Source organism: Trachurus japonicus, chromosome 11 (assembly GCF_045865225.1).
Source record: "Trachurus japonicus isolate A0001 chromosome 11, Traja_1.0".
In the NCBI taxonomy this organism is placed as follows: domain Eukaryota; kingdom Metazoa; phylum Chordata; class Actinopteri; order Carangiformes; family Carangidae; genus Trachurus; species Trachurus japonicus.
In genome coordinates, this window is record NC_140917.1 from 18,939,747 (window position 1) to 18,956,545 (window position 16,799).

The 16,799-nt window shown below is 39.8% G+C and overlaps 1 protein-coding gene across 1 annotated transcript in view; it reads left to right on the top strand.

The window, feature by feature from the left end:
- The window catches only part of csmd3b (CUB and Sushi multiple domains 3b), a 328,749-nt gene that overhangs the window by 169,630 nt on the left and 142,320 nt on the right, over positions 1–16,799 (top strand). The window lies entirely within an intron of this gene.

The following is a 16,799-nucleotide window of genomic DNA, read 5'->3' on the forward strand; positions in this document are numbered from 1 at the left end:
AGAAAGGACCATGTTGACTTTTCTGACCTGGCATTTCAGTGAAGATAGTGCAGTCATAGAGTCACTGAATTTATGGTACAATTTAACCACACTTGGAGAACAGTGATAAAATGGTAGAACAGGTAATAAAAAATAAGTTAGAACTCAGGTGAGAATGGGTAATAAAAAGAAAACTTTACTACAGATATAAAGAAGTAAAGCAACTTTTTTCCAGAAAAGAAAAATAATAACAAGCAAGTTCAATGTGTGTGTGTGTGAGGTCACACTGCACATATACAGTCTTTCTTCATGAGCCACGTGTTTTACAGAGCAATTAATTGATCTATGCTCATTAGCCTTTAACAGCTCTTTGCGGTTTTCTATTATTTCCTTCTGTGTTTTTAGATGGTTCACTCATAACAATATTTTATTACTCTGGCTGCTTATTGATTGTTGGTAAATTAGGGTATTGATCAACCATTGCTGTTGCTGTAACCAATTTGAATCTAATCATGGTCAGGGATATTAGTGTGTGCCTGTGTAATTGATTTGGAAGTAATAGGGGCCAGGCACCTGCTTTTAGGGAGGTGAGTGTTTCTGTGCAGGTGCATGTCATCCTGCTCACCAGTCTGTGCCTGTGTGTGTGTGTGTGATTGTGTGTGTACAGGTATCTGATCACATGTTATCACATGCACTTATTCACACCTTATGTTACTGGATTCAGGAGGCTCATTTGTAGCATGCCATAGTGAGTCTTTATTCTCATTTTGAAAATAACAGCAATTTCCTTGTTTTTCCAGAAATGTAGTTAACATTTATTGGAGAATGAGCATATTGTTTTTATCATTCAGCACTTAGGTCATACATTGGAAACAGTATCAATCATCAGAGGCAGAGTCATAAAAAGATCAATATAAAAGAGAAATATGTATTTTTAATAGTTTTTATTTGACATTTAACACTGTTTTGAGTTTATTTTGAGAGCCAAATGTTGCACAATGCATTTGTGACTAGTGAGATAAAGTTCAGTAAGTTTATATCAGCAAAATGTTTCTAGTAAACTTAATTACATTTTACTTTCACTCAGTCATCAACAAACAGAAACAATTTGATGATTTTACACACTTTCTGTTTGTAACAAATAATCATCACCTCCTTACAGTAGGAGTATTTCTGGCTAATAATCAGTGCTCAGATTGTGGCCTTCGAGAGACATTGGTGGTGACTGGTTGTGGGAGTTTTACTCTGAGCGTCTTGTAAGTTATGGAAGTAGTCACTCATTTCACTGATAATATGATGTTTCATTCTGAAAGGAGAACAGAAACATGCCTGGAGCAAAAAGAAAAAAACTGTGCAATGATGTTGTCAGTAAGAGATAATAAACTGACCCTATTTAAAGTTAGTGGGTTTTTTTTCTTTTTTACATAGATTTCAGTATAAGGGGTTAAATGCAACAAAGTCAGTAAATAAGTAAATAAATCATTGAGGTTTTTCCTCAGTGATTTACAAATGGTTTGTATCCACTTCATTATGCATTTTGTGAGGACTCCATGTTCACAAACAGCCCGTTCCTCTCAGTGAGGTACACACAATTACAGAAATAAATTTCAAGATGCACAAGACACCTAATTTAAATAAGTGACTTTAATGGCCTTCCACTTGGGAAGAAAACTTAAGTTAAGGAGTCCTCCTGTGGAGAAGAGTGGCTCGTTTATTACTCATGATGGAAAAAGTCATGAAAAGGCTTGTTTGAGATGATGTAATGCTCACAGGGGCATTTCAGCACAACTCCTCAAGTCTCACAGTGGATGTGCTACGTCAATGAGTGGCTTGACTCCTGTCAAATATGAAGATGAAATAATGCTTCATAATATCATATTATCAACAAAACTAAACCCTGAGGAGTCGATAAATGTTCCCTAATATGAATTATCCCTTTGCTTTGAGGCATCCTGATGACAGGGTCACAACAGCCTCTTTCCATCAACTCTTTCATCCTTTAGATGATACAGGAGGATGTTGGTGTTGTAATTGTCTAGAGGATTCTTACTCGACATGAACTGGGCTGCCTTAGACCCTGCAGTGCCAGTTTAGAAATGTTTAAATGCCAAGGTGTACCTAAGCAATGTTGCACGGTGCATCCCCTCATGGCTGCAGTAAGCCTTTTTGCAGTGATAATACTTTGAGCTGAATAATGCTTCAACATTCGTCATCTCCTTGTGGCTCCAGGGAAATGACAGTGATGCAAGTTTACTCCAGTCACCTACACCTCATAGTGCAACCCCATGGAAAAAAAAGCCTGACTGGTAAATTTGCATAATAAATATTATGCTGAATGACTCAGTGCTGTATCCGGTATCATGCTGGTTTTCCTGAACACATCATGAATGTGTGCTGGAAAGCCAGCATGACACGGGAAGGACCGAGAACTCTACGCAAGCACAGCGATTCAATTGAAATTCAGTCTGTTCTAGGTTCAAAATAAAAGACAAATAAATTGATAGTGAGTCGATTTCCTTCTGTATTCACACACTGGTATGAAATAGGTATTGGTGCTGAGATTAGAAGCTGACATGAAAACAGTCAAAACCATTTTTTGACGTTGGTTAATCATGTACAGTAAGACATTGGAGCCTTTTCTCTTTTCATATCCTTTCCCCTCCAGTACTTTTTTCCTGCTTGTGTGAAAAATAGTAACTCAACATCACTTCAAAGACATGAACTTATAAACCTGCTGGATGTAAGGAAGTTAACCCCACATATATTTGTCAGGCCAGTCAGTAAGTTGCAATCCTCGAAGCCTTTTTACCCGCACAGGGACTGCCCTCATCAAACAGGGGTGTGTTTTGCAGCTCTAGGAGGAGGTAAAAGTGGTTGCTTATCAAATGACACCAATTTTCTAGTTAGGTGGAGTGCAAAGGAGCCACTGGTTCACATGTGTTTGTATGTATAAGTATATGCGTGTGTATCGGTGCTTCTTTGCATGCAAGTACATGCGTTCCTGTAACACTGTGCACATTCCCTGTCGATGTATGTACAGTGTAATCAGTTGATACTTGTCCTCTTTGTTCTCATAAAAGCTGTTTGATCATGAAAAGCTTGATATTGACAAAAAGCCACTCTGTAAACAATCCTGAGCCTGCCTCCCTTCTCTGTAAACAACCTTTAGTTACCTGTCTTATCAGAATGATGATGATTATGCAAGGAGAGGCACATTGAAATGACATTAAAGTAGTGTAGCAGGGAAGCATACTAAATGCTAACCAAACAATTCATTACCACGAGGGAAAGTGTAGCACATTTCACCATTGATGGGAACAATGGGGATCAAAGGGACGTTCTTTTGAGATGATCTGGACAACAAACCTACACTGATACAAATATGAATATCAGACTCAACTGTTCAGCTTAAACAGCCAAGAATCCATTGACAGAAAAAAAAAGTTTACCCAAGACATACTTGAGTTAACATACGTATTGAAATCCTCAATAGGCGCTGTATACAAAGCAATATACAAACAATACAGCAGTTTACAAAACTCATTTCCAAAATGGAAGAAGCAGAGGGCAGATAAATATTCACAAGATTACCTGCCAACTTAGGGAACCATTGGAGTATGACTTTTGCTAATGAGAGTGTCCCTGAGAAGTCCCAAGACTCATAACATAATTTCCAAACAGCATTATAGTCTATGTGAACGCATGCAAATGAGATCATTATTTACTGTGGGCATAATAAACACAGAGACAATCTGAAGTCAAAGGATGATCATTTTGAAGACAATTTTAAACTCAAAAATAATCTTGTATGTAGGTATACAGTAAATTAATTATTTTAGCAACGTAAACTTACTTTTTACACGCCTCCTTGACGCAAATATTCGTTCACTTTGTTCAGTTTAAATAGCTGTACTTGCTATTAAAGGATTTAAACCATTGATCCTTTTGTTGCATAGCGTTTGTGAAAAGTAGGTCATGCTGCCTGGTTCCTTAGCAGTTGTCTCACAACCAACCAAGTTCTAATATACTCATTTCCATTGGAAATTGGGAAAGATGTAAATGTCTTAAGTAATAATTTTGAACGGCAATCAGCAGAGGAGGCTAATGGCCGATTTGTTAATAAATGTGAAAGCGTGCATATGTGACAGAGTTTGTCTGCTGATGTAGGGCTGACAACAGTTGACCACACAGCAACACAGGCAGATATAGCCCACATCCATGTTCAAACACACACACAGAGATACACTGTCACTCCTCACAAAAACACAGTGACAAACTTGCATGCTTGCTGTTACTCTCCCCCTCTCACACAGACACTTATGTCTAATCAGTATGCAGAGAGGTGTGCTCACGCCTGTGAGAGTAGTATATCGCTGTGAGCTAAGTGCCTGTAATCCTAGCCTAACACTACACATTAATATACGCACACACACACAAACACACACACACACACACAAGTTTTATATTTTGTTGTTTCAGAATCAGTTGCCCTTGAAACCAAGTAGAGCATCTTGAATAGAATGATCTGTCTCTCTCTCTCTCTGTCTCACTGTCTCTGTGTGTCTCTTTCTCCCTTACGTTTGTCTCTCACTACACGACTCCAAGAATTAGCATACTGTTTTGTGCTCTTACTGTAGGTGCATCCACTTGACAGCTCATCACCAAAATTATGGCAAGGGTGGACTGAGCTATTCAAAGTCTGTCATTTATCAATCTCCGTCATGTCTAAGATTTGTTTTTAAGAGGCACTGAAAATTAATCTGTCAGGCTGGAGCTAGAGCTGCAGTCTTGTCTCCAAGTGCCCGGAGTCATGTCACTGTAGGCGAGTTGGTTTAGTAGACAGTTAATTCCACCCAGATGCCACGTGTGACACAGATATTCACATACATGCATTTCACATTCTTCACTACTTACTTCTCCGCAAAGCCTAACTGCAGTCATCTACTACTACTCAGTTTTTAAAAAAAGCTAATCATCAGTACTAAATAATTACAGGCTCACATCAAACCTGCCATTTATTCGTAAAGCTGTGTTTAGGCGTCTCACCAACCTTCTGGCTGAAAATAATTATCTTGACATTTACAGTACTGTATCAGACTGGATTTAGACCCCAACACAGCACTGAGCAGTTCTTATCAAGGTTTTGATAAGACCTGCTGAGGCATTAATCTCAGCATTGACTTTGTAAAAGTCTCTGTCCGCATGCTCTTAGATTTTACCACTGCTTTTAATACATGACAGCATATTAACAGTCAGACTAGTGCACTGTTTTGTGCTGTGTCTCGAGCTGGCTTAAGTCCTACTTCTGTGATTTATCAGTGAAAGATTCAAAGTCAGTGCTCACCAACAGTCTGTCACTAAGAACTAAAAATCAAGCTAGAAACCTAAGTGTTGTCCTTCATTGTGACCAAAATTCCAGCAATCACATCAAATCAATAACAAAATCAGTCTCTTATCACCTCAAAAATATTGCCAGATCAGAAAACTGATGTCATCACCTGATATACAGTAGGGAAACATGTACATTACATAAATTCATCTCTACCAGGCTGGATTACTGAAACTGAAAATTACTGGTCTGTTTGTGTGTAGTCTTCAAAGTACATGTATCTATCTTACACCTATTACAAAGTGCAACGCAAGTGTTATTGCTAGCTTCAGGCTACAGGCTTCCCTGTGGTAGCATGGCTAACATGCTGATATTGTTTAATTTAATGGAGAGAAACAGCTCAATTCTGTACACTCATCCATGTTAGTCCCACAGATCCAATCCCAGTTTTTCCAACAGCATCCATCAAAATTTACTCATTCATTCCGTGCAGTGTTGAAACTGGTCTGTTGTTTCACTTGGCTCATCTTCGTATTGTTCTGCTGTGTCCGGCCTTAGCCTAAACAAATACTGTAACAGGTCGGCTGTTTGTGGGCAAATTTGTGTGAGAGAACTGAACACTGATGAGTTTACAAGCTGCTCTTTTCAAAGTATCAGTATTTGTTTGGGAGATGCAAAAGGAGCTGAGACAAGAGACAAAGAGTTTAACTGTGTTGTTAGAGTTATTGAGGGTGTGTGCGTGTGTGTGTGTGTGTGTGTGTGTGTGTGTGTGTGCGTGTGCGCGTGTGTGATGTTATGCTTGCCGAGTGCTAATCAATGCTCCTGGCAGAGAGGATGCTGGGATAGCAGCACTATCCCGAATAGGAAATGGAGCAGTGACCTTGAACACAAACACACACACCCCTTTTCTGATTCTGTCACACATATGCAAACACACATATCAGGTTATTTTAAAGATACACAAGCTTATAAATACACAGACAGGGAGGCAGACTAGCTTAGTTCCAGACCTCTGACTCAATGTCCACATCCCACATTTTCCAGCTATTTAAATAGATTTTATATGTGTCAGTTTTGACTGAGAAACATCTTTGCAGTCGAGGCCTCCATGGACGTGGTGTAACTACTACCAACACTATGGATGTGTGTTTTATGAGTGGCCCCCATTTTTGTTTCTATCCTGTGCAAGAACATGAGGACACACATGCCAATAGTTGTTCAATATTTACACAGATTGACAGGTGCAGGTAATAAATAAGCCATGTGCCAGTGAAATGCAGGGTGTCTGAAAACAGCAAACTGGCAAACATGGATGTAAACAGTGCCAGTTTCAAAATTTCAACGAAAAAGTAAGCTTTGCAAAAGTTTTATGAGGAAGGGGAAGCAGTCTCCATATAACTAAGCCCCCAAGGATACACAAGAAGCTTTTTGGCAAGAGAAAGCTAGACGTAAAAAAGAACTTTGTTTAAGAGAAAATTCAAGGGTTTACCTCTAAGCTAGTGAAACCAAAGTTTCCCTGTCGTTAGATCATCTTCCACAGTCTCAGCATGCTGACACTATATTAAAAGAACCATTCCAAACAATACATAATCCGGAATATGCTCATGATCACAATGATTTTAAGACGGGTATGTTTATACGTATATAATTTAGCAATAGAACAATGGCTTGAGGAGCTCTAGCATTTCAGTTCTAAACTACCTTGAGACTGAGCATGTAGCTGCCAATGCTAGCTGATGATAGCTGCCCACCAGGTTCAGCCAGTGGTTTTCACCTTCACTCCTGCTAATGGGCAGAACTGTTTGTCAGTGGAATGCAGGTGCAGTGTTTTGCAACCAGAACAGCAGAGATAAAATGCCAAGTAACAGTAATTCCATTCTTGTGCATTGTTTGTAAGTAGAATTGGAGTGGTGAAAAAACTCCAAAAAGAACAAACAACGTAAAAAAGTTTGTTGTTTTGGTTGCATTTTTGTGACACTGTGCATTAGAATTAGTGGCTGTCTGCAAGACAACATTTTGGGTACACAGAAAAAGAGTTTGTTGTTGTTGTTGCAGTTACTTTTTTCCCCCCAAAATGAACTGCTGCAAACCACACCAACCACTTATCACAGAGTCAGAAGGGACTCTGGAGAATCCATTCGGAGCCACGTTTATAGGCCAAACGACTTTCATAGAGAGCTTGTAAACAAGTTCATGATGTAGACTATTTTCTTGTGGATCCATTTGCAGCATTGGGGCTTATAGGTTATACCAGTGACCTTCACACTGTTTCTCTGGGGGCATCAATTTTTAAATCCAATTTCTGGTGGCCCAAAGAATAATTTAGGTCTACAGGGCTATTGTTTAGGCATGTCTAAGCAAATTTACCGCAATATAACCCACACCTTTGATAGCCTTTGAAACAAATTACTGGGATCTTTTGGGAATCGCACCTTCTTATTTGCAGGAGCTAACATGGAGGAGGGGAGGGGAGGGGAGGAACCTGGAGAAGAGACACAGGAGGCAAAATGAGAGGACAGCGAGAGAGGTATCACAAAGGCAGTGTCAGGCCATGCAGAAGAAGACGAGAGAGGCAAAGAGACAGGAGAGAAGAGAGGAGAGATGGGTAAAAAAAAAAAGAGGAGCAGAAAGGGCAATTGGGGTGACAAGAAGAGCCCTTGGAGAAGAAGTAGAGATGAGAGGTAAGAAGGTGAGGTAGGGAGGAAACACAAGCAGAGGTGCAGAATTAGGGAAGGGGGGGAGATGAGAGTTGACAGGGGAAGAGAAGTGGAAAGAAGAATAAGAGGAATGGAGGGGGAGACAGGAAGAGAAAGCCATCAGCAGGACTAATGGGAAGGAAAGAGCTTGTAGAGAGAAAGAGACAGACGCTGAGAGGGACTGAGAAAGACAGAGAAGGACGGACCGAGGCAGACAAACACAAACAAACTTTATCTGACATTTCCTACCTGTACATACAGTGAAACGTGATCACTGCAGGTAGATTCAAACCATGTAAACAAGTTAATCCCACATTTTCTTACTCAGGTCATATAGAAAGTCATTGCCGTAGGATTAACATGTGTGGAGAACTGTGAAATTAGTCGCATTATAGGAAGATTGGTTAGAGTTGTAAATACCATATGCTGAGTAAGCCTGTCCATCCGACTTCTCCCAAGCTGCACAGCCTGCCCAATATACGAGTGTATAGAATTACTGTGTTTTTTCAAAGCTGGCATTGATGTCTCCAATCTGGGCAGCCAAGGTGACAGGCCTATGCATTTTATGAGGACAGTTTTCGAATTTACAGGTTGCCTATAGGGAAAAAGGCATATGACAATTAATTCAATCAACACACACTGTGCAAGATTACATTAAGATGGGTATATTAAGATAAATCTTCTTCTGCAATGCATGTAAACAGCTTAATCAAATTACTCTTAGAATCAAAGTGAGGTTTCTAATTGGATTAGTGTATGATAATTAGATTATAGTGTTTATGCAAACAAAGTCACGTTATACACATTCACTCAGGATAAAAATCCAAAATAGGTCACTTTCACTCTAGGGCTTTGAGGCATCTTCAACTTTTGCATTTTATTATTGTGAGCACCATGACAAAGCTAAATCTCAAATGTCTTATATTCATTGATTGTTGTATTTTTATTTATTTATTTTTTGTTTGACTGTCCAAACGATTGGCCGTGACTTAGAGAGAATCCAAAACACATTTGTCAGGGTAAAATAAATGGCCTTTTAACTTCTAGGATGTGTACTTTCTAATAAACACTGAATGGGGTTCTTTCTTTTGTGTATTTGTGTGCCACCGGTGTGTTGGCAGGAAGGCGTATTTTGTTAAAATCATATCTTATTTTTACATCATGAAGCATAAATCTGTCGGCTTCAAGGGCCATGACTTATCATATTTCACATACACGACATTGCTAGACATTAATTACAGATGTGTCTTCTCTGCGGGAGCTGTGTTTTCTCGGGTCACTGTTGCTGGGCCGTGAAATGTGATATTTACCTTCCCCGTATCACAAAAGAAAAACCAAACATAAAAAAAAAAAAAATTGTGGTGCTAAGCCAAACTGAAGGGGCAAAGGCCAGAGGTTGAGCACCACTGGAGCACAATATTTTGTTTGGCTCAGACACAGCAAATTAATTCTACCATCACTGATGTGTTGTCATTGTCTTTCCTGGTATTAAACATGGTCTGTGTGTATGGGAGTGTATTTATGACTTTTTAATTGCATGTGTTTCTGGTTGCATCCGTGTCTGTGTGTGTGTGTGTGTGTGTGTGTGTGTGTGTGTGTGTGTGTGTGTGTGTGTGTGTGTGTGTGTGTGCACTTGAAAAGTATTGTGTGCTGAATAGTCAGTCATTGAAAGTGGTAGCTAGGGTGATGAAATTATAATATTATGTAATGTAATAATAATAACACCAGCTTCATCTCAGTGCCTCTGTTCCCCTTCTCTCCTCCCAATTTCTTCCTGTTCACCGTCTCTGCTCCGATTACTGTGTTGTCCCGCAGGCTGCGCACGCACGCACGCACGCGCACACACACACACACACACACACACACACACACACACACACACACACACACACACACACACACACACACACATACATGAAAGAGGGTTTGAGAAGGGAGCTGCCCAGAATTGCAGTGGCTTCTGGGAAGAGACTGAGCTAAAAGGAGGGAGACAGACAGTGACGAAGAGTAAACCCTGGAGAGAGAGCAAGGGGAAGAGAAGAAAGAGAGGAGAGAGGGGAAAGTAACAGAGACAAGTAATAGTTATTAACTCTCTTACCAGGTATTCACTGGCTTTATCACCCAGTTCCTCCTTTTTCTGCCAAAGGAATATGTTCATTCTCCAAAGAAAAGTGGCTGTATTTTCTCACATGAAGAGCCACGGGTTGAATATCTAACACAAAGTAGACACAGAACAAAAACCTTTTTCCCCTATGATAACCATTATTAAACTCATTTAAAACAACACAGTTGTTATACAGTGTTTTTGAGCATCTAAGTTTTTGGGCCCAAGCCATTCGTTACATCTAGTCAAACACACTCGACAAATATCAACATGGTAACACCTCCAAGTATGATATTGAATTCATCTTGTGTGGTGTAACAAGCCCCGGGCAGTCATTTTGTCTTCTGCCTAATAGGACTCTCAGTTTGGCAATGACTGTGTTTTCCATCGCATCAAGAAGCAGAGAAAGCTAGCTAGATGTGCAAAATGCTCACTCCGTCATCACAGGCATAAGTTATCCAACAGATGGTACAACACAACAATCATTTACACAGGGTGCTTCCCTCCATCATAAACAAACCTCACCTGTTTCTGTCTGGATAACGATATTGTTTAGCATAGAGTGTATTCATTTAGCAGTAAAACTGTTCAACTCTTTAAAATAGTTCTGTCAGAGTTTTATTTAGTGTTTATCACTGTATTTCTCTTATCCTCGCTCCAGTGTAGCAACTGAAGCTATACAACCAGATGAACTTGTGTTTGCGAGAAATGAGTCTTAGCAAGCTTTTTTGTCCTCTTTTACTGTGACTCTTTTAGGGCTGACCTCCAATAGTCGACTATTCGACGATTCGATTCAGAGAGGTCTGATTCGACTATGATCGAATCGTCAGAAAATGTTGTTATGTAACCAAGACCGTACCATTCTGACTATACTGTATGGGGGTGCCCACAGCTGCTGAGCATAAATTGTTACATAGAATGTCTTTTTTTCGTTATAATAAGCCCATTTTTTTCTCCAAGCCCATACCAGTCTGACATGTCTAACTTTGTCAGCATGTAGGCTACATCATGCATGACCTAACAGAACTTCAAAACATTGTGAGGATGCGTCTGACTTTGACCAAGTTACATTCAAGAATCTGCTTTCAACCACGGAATATAAATTAACTTGAGCGGTATTTTTTTTTTTCGATCGATCAGCTGTGTTCACTGTTTCATGTGTCATAGTTCTGATGGTTAGACAGATGAATTAGTCCGCTAACACAACCTAAAGTTTGACATGTCAGAGTTTTTCAGAAGAGGAGCTCGTTTTTTTCCGACTTCCGAGTTGTAATGAACGCACCATAAGTGTCGGGAGTCACTGTCGGGATGCGAGTAACAGCTGTAATCTCGTCCCTCCCGCACAATGAGCCTGTCTGTCACTCTGCCGGTGCCGCGGTCACACTGTGTGTGTTACAGGATTGATTAAAACACACAACGTAATGTACGGATTGTCGAGTCCTTCTGACCTCAGTTTGTTTTGATACTACATGCCCTAGACTCTTTACCATCTCACACAGACAGAGTGAAAACTGTAATAAACGACACAAAAAACCATTACATTCACAACGTGAGCTTATTCACAACCCTAACTCAATGTACATATACATTTGAATTATTGTTTTTAATTACAACAGAATATTCTCTTTGTAGATATGTATTTTAACATTAACTTATTAGGCCTATATTCAATTATCATTTATTCATTATCTATAGTGTACCATTAAATTACTAACAACATTGCCTCTATGGCGTTCACAACGCGGGAGATGTGGATATAAAGAAAAACATGCCAAAAGATCAGCCTGCTTCCATGCAGCGGTTAGCGTGGGAAGAGCTCAACAAAACATATCAAAATAAAAGCTCACTCTTCAAAATAAAAGTCTAAATGTCTTAAAAGACAACACATTGTAACTACATCTACTGTAAGTGAATGCTTAAGGCCCGCCGAGTGATTTTAAGCTGTGCTAAGATAATCATTACGGTTCAGTTAGATGTATTTTAGCGATACAGTTCATGTGGGCGTCCAAATAGTACACCCCGGATTCTGAACTTCGCTGCAGGGATTTGCTGCCATTTTGCCACAAGAGCATTACCGAGGTCAGGAGATGATGTTGGGTGATAAGTCCTGGCTGGCAGTCAGTGTTGCAGTTCATTGCCAAGGTGTTCAGTGGAGGGTCAGTGCTTTGTGCAAGCCAGTCATTTTCTTTCACACCAAACTGGACAATGCACAGACCAAAGGACTCTCCTCACACTGTCCACACAGAATCTTAAAAAGTCCGTTTTCTGTCAGTGTTTATTTCAGCGTTAAGAATATGCTTATTTGGAGCTAAGGAGCACAACCCAAAGAGTAAAGATTCTGACATTTCACTAGTCTCAAAGGTTAATGCCTACTTGCTCAATTTATAAATTATTGATGTCAGAGTGACTTTTTTCCCAATAAGGTTCACAGCCACCCACTCATGTTTTATTTCAGTCCTCAGCTGTCCGCGTGAACAAGCCAGTTTAAAAACACCTTGCTGCTCTGAAGGGGTGAGCAGGGAGGAGGAGAGAAATTTAGATGAGATAAAGGGAGGGGAGGGAGAGACAGAGCAGGGTCCTGTTGTGAACACTGATTACTCTCTGCCCACTTGAGATTGATGGAGAGTGACACAGCAGGCACGCTCACGCAAGCACAAACGCACACACGCACGCACACATAAACAACACGCACAAATGCGTACATACACAGTGTATCTAAACAATTGCGCGCACGCACACAGACGCACACACACAGATGCAGGAGGAATTCACTGTCTCTGTATGCTGATTGATGATGGCTCCACCTAGACTACATTCAGCCCAGCGCTCCTGCAGTGTGTGAGTGTGTGTGTGAGAGTGTGTGCTCATTTCTCTGTGCGAATAGAAGTGTGTAAAAAGAACATTCTCTCTCTCTCTCTCTCTGCATGTTTGCGTGTGTTAGTCGGTATATGTGTGTGGCAGTTCCCACCTGTCTTAATTAGAGGAGGCTATTAAGACAGATTGCCTGATTAAGTAGCATTCCCCTACTGTCTAATGAATAGCCACACACAGGCAGACACACATGCAGACACACAGACATACATGCACACAAAAGTTAGTATTGAGTGGTGAAGCTCGCTAACCCACATGAACACTGATGCAAGGATTCTCTCTCTCTCTCGCTCTCCCTCTCCCTCCCTCCCTCTCTCTCTCTCTCTCTCTGTGCCATTCATTCAGTGTAGGTAGCGACTCTTAACCTCTTCCCACGTACAGTCTCTCAGATCCAATATCAAGTTATCAGTGTCACATATCCATCTTCTTTCCTGTGTAAGATTGGACCTGTGATATAAAAGCTCCTTCAAAGTGAACAGTTAAACTTTAACAGATCACATCAAGGTGGGCCAGCTCAGAAACATGAGACCTTGGTGGTGACTATTACATTTTCCAGCAAGAATTTGGTGAATGAATCTCATAATGAAAGATAATATTCACTTGAAATAACATTTTTATGAAGGTTTTTGGTACAGTACAAGAGCACACTGCTGTGAAAGCTAGTTGTGTAACAAAAAAGCATCAGTTCCATCACCAACTAAACTGGTGCAGTGTTTTCTAAAATAGAGTAAGCAGATTGTTTACAATTTTCTCCTGAGTACAACTGTGATTGCAAAGCAATTTGAAGATGCTCAATGTGTGAAAGCTGTTATTACAATCTCCAGCTTGCAGCTCATCATCATACACCCTATAACAACACAGGTGTCAAAAACGGCCGACTGAACTTGTTTGTGAGCTGAGGTGTAACTTTGACATAGTGTCAAAGCCTGAAGTTTTGAAGTTCCCTTCGTATGCAAATCATACTGTATCTAAAAATAAAGAAGCAATGATTGTGGAAAACAAAATATAAGATATCAGAGCTTAGGATTTTAAATGCTTTTATGATGTCGATCTGGAAACAATGTTGCTTGATTGGCATCATGTTGTGCTGCAGATTTCTAATATTTTTCATTCTGTAAACATGTAAAATTTCAATAAATTAATGAAGCGCTACAGCAACAACTGAGTGTATAATATATTTGCCTTCTTGTGTTCAACATGGCAGAAAATTACCTTTTTTTATTTTCAACATTCTTTATGTTTTATTCATAAATTGTCCACACTACAATCTACAAGTGTTTGCTGTGTTTTGTGTTTACATTCTGTTTAAATGTTAAAATGAATGATTAATAAGATAACAAATGAACTCATGTACCTCTGACGGCTTCTGCATGTCTTCCTCCCTCCCTCCTGTGTTTTCCTCGTTCTCTCCCTTCATGTCTCGCCATCCTCCATCAATCTTTGACTTCTTGCAACCACCCTTAGCCCCATGCGTCTTTATTTCCTTCGTATTCCTCTCTTTTATTCCCATACTGCCGTAGGAAAACCTGTTTCATATTTACGTGGAAGAAAAGGGGCACAAAGGATTGCTGGATGGGAGGATGGTAGACAGGGAGGGAGAGACGATCTTCTGGTCCAGTGTATTTAATCAGTTACGTTCTCCTGCTCCCCGCAGCAACTTTCAACTCGATATTCTTTCTCTTCTGCAGACACACGCACATGCACACAAACGGTAACACGCACACTCCCCACCTTAGTATTTATTCTCTCCATTTTACCCTCATGTAGCTGAGCATAAACAACATGGAAGGCATTGGTAATGTTTCAGTGTATTTATCAGGTAGGAGACCTTCTCAGACCATGACATAAAAAACACAACAATATAGCCCATCTGAGGATGATCTACAACACCTCTGGGCTCCTCTGAAGTGCTTTTATGGCAGATATTTAGGAGGAACACTTAACAGTCAGAGACAGAAGCCATCAGCATAGATGAATGATTTAATAATGCATTACAAATTGTCCACATGGGGAAAATCAACGTAGCTTCTCAGCAGCTCAGATGCTGGCTTTTTTTTGTGGAAGTATTACGTTTTCTACTTGAAGCTTCAGTTTAGACTTTAATCATCCATGTAAGTAGTGGCTAGAAACACCTGCTCTTATTTCAGTATCATCGTCCTTCATATACAATAATGCCAGAGACCTGTGCAGCAGCTCTGCTACATCTCAGCAGCACTTATTGAGACAGAGCACTGGGAGCAGTGTTCCTTGCTGCTGAGGCGATTCACATTGTTGACCTTTTTAGTAGCCAGCTTGTTTCTCTAACTTTCCAACTCCTGCTGGAAGAGAGATTTTTCTAATTATACCTTCATCCCACACTTCGGAGTTGTTAAGCGCTTCCTGAGCGTGCACTCTCTGCATAGATTTATGATTTAATTCCTGTTTTAATACTGGAACAGATTGAATATGCACACACTCTACTCTTAATGATGCACTCTGGGTAATGATGTCATAGCAGGAAGTGAATTAAGAGCTGTAAACATGAATAATATGTGTGAAAGAGAGGGCACATAAGAGACAGAAGGGCACGGAGAGTAGAGGGGAGGAGGGCAGAAGTTCGAAAATAACAGTGAGGGAGGTACAGTAAATATGTAACAGAACCAAACAATGAAATGCTCATGTAGAGTCCTTTTGCTTTTCAGCCTGCAACATAATGTAATTATGGCACCTGTGAATTTGAACTTAACCTAATAATCTGTTATGAAGTTTAAACTCAATTCAGTTCAATTTCAATTCAATTTTGATTGATAGTGCAGCAAATCATAACACAAGTTATCTCAGGGCATTTATATAAACCACACTCTTTATAATATAAACTCAGGGTACCGTTCAGTGTCTTTTCTCAGAGAAAGGTTAATCTATTTTGGGTATAGGTCTCTTGAGGGCTGGTCCTCACCTTGTTTCTACGCCTGCTGTTATAATTATTAACCATGCACCATAATCTTTTACGGTCTGTACACAGCGGAGGAGGACACATGAATCTTGGAACAAAATGTCACTTACAGCAATTTTAGAATAGATTTTCAACAGCTTTATTTCTTCTTATATCCAACAATTCATGATAAACTATGTAGAATCGTTTTTGCCATATTAGTTCATCTTTAGTCTTGTACAGACTATTAAATATTTTACATAGACATTGAAATAATTTTTTCTATATTTATTCTGATAAATAGATTACCTCCTGCACATTTACTGATAATTGAAATGTCCTTTAGATTTCAAATGTCTTCAGTCATTACAGGGAATGTCAACGACTTTTATCTGACCCTCCTCCACTATCCAGTCTCTCTCCCAGTTAATAGACTAATTCAGGATTGATATCAATAGTCTATTCAGTTTAAGTTAAATTTTAAGTCTTTCTGGTTGCAATCTGGTGATGTGTGACAAAATAAAACAAATAGATTTAAACAACAATACCAAAATGTCTCTTATTGTCTCATGTTATGTAAAGGAAAAGGTTTACTCTTTCCTCCCAACAAATTGAATTGAATTTTCAAATTATGTTTCACCAGAGTGCATGACAAAAAAAAAGTCACAATGTACATTTACTGTTGTATTTTTTATAAAGTTGTAGATCAGCCAGGTTGTGTGTATCTGGGCCTTTAAAACCATGGTGTGTGCACCTGTGTGTGACTAATAGCAGACATCAGAGAATCCCACTGATCTAGGGCACAAGGTGACCCTCTCCCTGTCTCGCTCACTCTACCTCTCACTCTCTCTCACACACACGCACACACTCACACATACACACACTTCTTCAGCTACGATATCTTTGTGG